The 4,794-nt window shown below is 53.1% G+C and overlaps 1 protein-coding gene across 1 annotated transcript in view; it reads right to left on the minus strand.

Annotated features, from left to right (window-relative positions):
- Window positions 1-650, minus strand: part of OGA (O-GlcNAcase) — a 53,423-nt gene extending 52,773 nt beyond the window's left edge. Inside the window, exon 1 of the mRNA XM_032795704.2 lies at window positions 143-650. The gene's annotated coding sequence lies outside the window, so the exon portion shown is untranslated. The remainder of the gene's footprint in view (window positions 1-142) is intronic.
- Between the last annotated feature and the right edge of the window lie 4,144 nt (window positions 651-4,794).

The following is a 4,794-nucleotide window of genomic DNA, read 5'->3' on the forward strand; positions in this document are numbered from 1 at the left end:
CCGCCCCGCCCGCCCGGGAAGAGAAGGCGCCGCCGCCCCGGGGATCTCGCGTCCGGTCCGACAGCGGCCTGGCGCCCCCGAGCCGGCACCGCGGGAGCCGCAGGGCTTCTGCGGGGACAACGGGCTGAGGAGAAAGTGTTACCTCAGGGGGAACCCAGGGAATCAGCCAGCTAGCGCGCATGCGTACGGCCTGAGGCCCGGGGAGGGGATGCCACTGCGCATGCCCATCAGGTCAGAGGGGGAGGGGGGAAATGAAGAGGTGGCTCACTAGGCGTGCGCACAGACGATAGCGCGCTAGTGCGCATGTCTCCTAGGCCAGAGGGGGAGGGGAGAGGCGGCACAGTGTTAATGCGCAAGCGTCGAGAGAAGGGCACATGCGCAGTTAACTCGCAGCTGTCGGTGTGTTTACTCTGCGTACGCGCACGCGCTTGCCGCCTGGGGAAGCCCACGGCGGCTTCGTGAGAGACCAGGATGGGGTAGCTCAGTGCGCATGTGCACGGGGAGGAAAGGCGCCGCTTCCCCCAGGGGTTGAGCTGCTTCGTGCAGCCGCCTTGCCCCGCCCCCGCGCTGCGCGAGCTCTGCCGCCCTTCCCAAGCTAAGCAGGGCCTGGCAGGGTCAGCGCTGGATGGGAGACCACAGCGCCCGGCCGTTCACACGGGGAGGAAGCGCTCCGCCTGAATGCGGATCAAGGGGAGCAGCCTGCAGGAGAACTGAGGAGCCAGGCTCCTCTCTGAGTGTACGGGACGCAGGCTGGCGTTACTGTGAACGGCGCTGTAGGAGGGGTGCGTTTTGCTTCCCTCCCTAGCAAAGACTCTGGTCTCCCGGGAGAAACTGACGCCCCAGAGAAAATGAGCAACGCTGAACTCAGGTCTGGTCCCACGAGCTGGGCTACGCTACAGACATTTACCATTCAAGCCTCCTAGAACCCCGGTCACAGTGGATTCGCCATCACTGACCATTTTAAAATCGAGATTGGATGTTTTCCTACAAGATCTGCTCTAGGAATTATTCTGGGGATGTTCTCTGGCCTGTGCCATGCAAGAGGTCAGACTAGATGATCACCGTTGTCCCTTCTGGCCTTGGAATCGATGACTCTTGGAAAAACACTTATCAACACAAAGTAGGGGAGCTGCTTTTACATCTGGCATAGGCTTGATTGACACAAGTCTGAGAACTAGTTCACTCTGAATGGTTTCCAAGCCACTGCAGACATGGACCAATTTACATGGTTCAATTAGTCCTCCTGCTACTGTCCCACAGGGCACTGGAGGTCCTTTGCAGTCTCCAAGAATCCACTGCTTCTCTTATGTGTGGGGTAGGTATGCAGCCAGAAGCCATTGCCCCTGAAACAGCTCGTGGATGCAGGGCACTCCTGCACTGGTTCTTCAACCAGATCAGCACGCCTGGTTATTGAATTCATTGAACTGTGCTTAAGCCAGTCCTGGCCAATCACTTCAATTACAAATAGTTCAGCTCTCCTATAGATAGTGCACCAGCAAAGGGAGAATTAAGCCCAAGCCAGAGGGAGCAGCAAAGCGCCACTCATCTAAGAGAGGACAGCCTGTTACTTTTAAAATACTCTTTGAACAAGCTGCTCTTAAAAGAAGTTGCCAGCTCCTCTCTCTGCATGGCTTGAAACATAACATTGGGTTCACGGGCTATCACATAGGGCAGACACATTTCCTGTGCCCCAGGTACTGGTTAATTTGGGGTGTAAGAGATCATGAACAGACAACTCTGTGAAAGGAATATTAGTTATCAGTATGACAGCACCTGGGACCCCACTGTGTACACACACCCTCCAGAGAATCACTATCAAGAAGAGCTCACGGTCTGAATAGATAGGACAGGCAAAGAGTGGGAGGGGAAACTGAAGTACAGCCAGGGAGTGACTTCCCCAAGGTCACAGGTCAATGACAGAGCCAAGAATAAAATCCAGGTCTCCTGACACCCAGTCCAGTGCCCTATCCACTAGGCAGTGCTACTTCTCAGGTTAGCAAGAAGCCAACACACTTTGAAAATATAATGAACTAAAATGAAGAGCTTCAGTTACAGGAGCAAATGAACATGAAAAGATAGCGAGGAGGCATAATTTTATAGAGATGGGTACCAGGCTTCACAGGAGCAACTGAAGGATCTGGGATATGGTGCTTGAATTCCTCAGCCTTTGAAACCCCATAAAGACAAAAACAAGGAGCGGGCATGAGGCGACAGGAAAATACCCCATTTCAGCTTTCTGCATGATTGTTCCTTGGCAGGCAATCAACATGTATCCAGGAGGAAACAGCTGATTGATAACCCTGAGTTTAAGTGGGGTCAAGGGAACAGGTGTGTTCCGTGTAAATATGTGACACTGGGGAAAGCAAGTTGTCCTGGGGTGAGTTCATCCTGGTAAAGCTAGTGTTATTCACGGTATACAGACAGAGAAGTCTATTTAAAAAAAACAACACTTGCTTGAAAGTTGCAACGTGGCACTATTTGATTTCTGAGAATTCAGAAGGAGAACACACAAGAACCCAGAAACAGAGAAGGAGAATGCAGACTGCTCCCTAAGGCAGAGAGAGACACAACTCATCCAACTTTGCTTTTAAGGGGGTTCTTTCCAGACAGCTATCTGCTGACACGCTTTGCTACAGACCCCCCTAGCCTGCAAGCTGGACCACGGAACGCCCATGCCCCCTTTTGAGGTAATAGCTTGCAATTCCAGCTGTCCTAAATACACCACAGCTAGCAAATTATAACTAATCTACACAAGTTACAATTGTCTATAGTTTACCGATACTTTATGAATTTGTGACATGGAGGCCATAGGTCAAATCCACTGTACTTCTAAGGGAATTAATTTTCCTGTAGCAGCTGTAAAAACCCAGGCTCGCCTGAAACGTTCCCAAGCTGTGGTCCGCAGAATAAAATCTGTAGAATAAAAGCGACAGGGTTAGGGAGTTGGGGAGTCTCCTGAGAGGATCGCTGTCATGAAATGCAAGAGTCTGACAACTCAGGGTCCAATGACAACTCTCCATCAATTGTGTCCAGATTACACCTATAACTTGTCCTTAGACAGTTGATTCATGCCAGCCAGGCGGGGATGACCTCTCCGCCGCTAGTAGCAGCTGAGGTGCCTGGAGGATCTATCATGTTACGGAGTCTGGGGGTTCCAGCCCTGCTCCCCTCTGCTTGGACCCCACAGTGACTTTTATCCAGCCAGTAAAACAGAAGGTTTATTGGACAACAGGAACACAGGTTACAGCAGAGCTTGCAGGCGCAGTCAGGACTCCTCCATCCAGTCCTTCTGGGGGTTCAGGGTGCTTGGATCCCAGCTAGGATACCCTGAATTCCGCCCCACAGCCCCAAACCCAAACTGTCCTGCCTTTCCTCCCGTCGGCCGAATCCTTTGTCCCCTTCTGCTCCGCCCAGGTGCTCCCCGCTCCCCCCTGCCGGGCTCGGGTTACAGGCTGAGCACCTGTCCCTCACCTAAAGACATCCCCTGCTTTCCCGTTCCCCACACAGACAGTCCTTACTCCATCACACCAATTCATGCCAGCCAGGCGGGGATGACCTCTCCGCTGCTAGTAGCAGCTGAGGTGCCTGGAGGATCTATTTTGGGACCATCACCATTTGTCTTGTAGGCTGATGGCTTTGGTGCCTATCATTTTTCTGCAGCCAGCAGCCCATCTTGTTTGCTGGTGATGACTCCCCATTATATAATTCACCCTGCTGAGAGACCTACAGACGGACATGCACCTGGAGACAACGTGCAGGTTCACTGTAGCCACAGGTTCATCAGTCCTTGGGAAGAGAACAGAAAAAGGAGCAACAGTACCACTGCGTTGTTTCCTGGCTCCCTTGCATGGTAGGCAGCTGTAGCTCCTACCCTCAAGGCTGGAAAATGCCTTCTGCTGATCAGTAGCATGCTCAGGCTTCGGTTGCAGCCCCTGTGCAGCAATTTCGAGCGGCCCTCCAAGCCATGCAGTAGTTTGATTGTCACTCCCCACTGCCTGCAGAATGGAGGCTAACGTACAGCTGTGAGCCAGCGTTGACATCACTCTCTCCTGCACACGTACAGGCGTCAGCTGGGGAATTCCTTCCCAGGCACAGCTTAGTCAGTGGCATGGGACACACACAGCAACATCAGTGCTTCCTCAGCAGGCAACTCTGTGCCATGGGGATGCACCCTGGCATCGTTATTTATACAGTAAATACAATTAAGCCTCAGCAGCATTAAACTCACCAGCTGCACAGGAACTTGGCTGGCCAGCCACCTTCCCCCTTCATCATCTAGGAAGCAGACTCTCAGCCCTCTCCAGATACCCTCTCAAATGGGTCGTCTGCGGCATGCAGTGCTTCATTTGTGCTAAGACTTTCCAGGGCTGATCCCCGGCACCTCTAGGCTTGGCAGTTCATAGCCCCGGCACGTCTGGGCCTGGCGGTTCAGAGCCCCAGCACCTCTGGGCTTGGTGCATCAGTTATGAAACTAAAAAAATTGGCTTGAGTCCCAGCACGTCTTTCATTACAAATTAAGCTGTGGCACCATGTCCAGAAAATCAGACCAACGGGGTGTATGGGGAACACTGTCCGGAGTGCTGGAGCCTTCGGCGAGCACCTTGTTAGCCCCCCCAGGTCAAGCACCTTTGCTGACCACAGCTGTGACAGCGTGGCCTGGGGAGAGAGGCAGGCGAATGCAGCCTGCTTCACCCTCTTGTTCCAGGCAGAGAACCAGCTGCGGGTTTGATTTGCTGCTGATCAGCTCATGCAATAGTGTCAGCTGCCGGAATTATCAGTTATCTGAGCTACGGC

This window comes from Chelonoidis abingdonii, chromosome 16 (genome assembly GCF_003597395.2).
Source record: "Chelonoidis abingdonii isolate Lonesome George chromosome 16, CheloAbing_2.0, whole genome shotgun sequence".
Taxonomy (NCBI): Eukaryota; Metazoa; Chordata; order Testudines; family Testudinidae; genus Chelonoidis; species Chelonoidis abingdonii.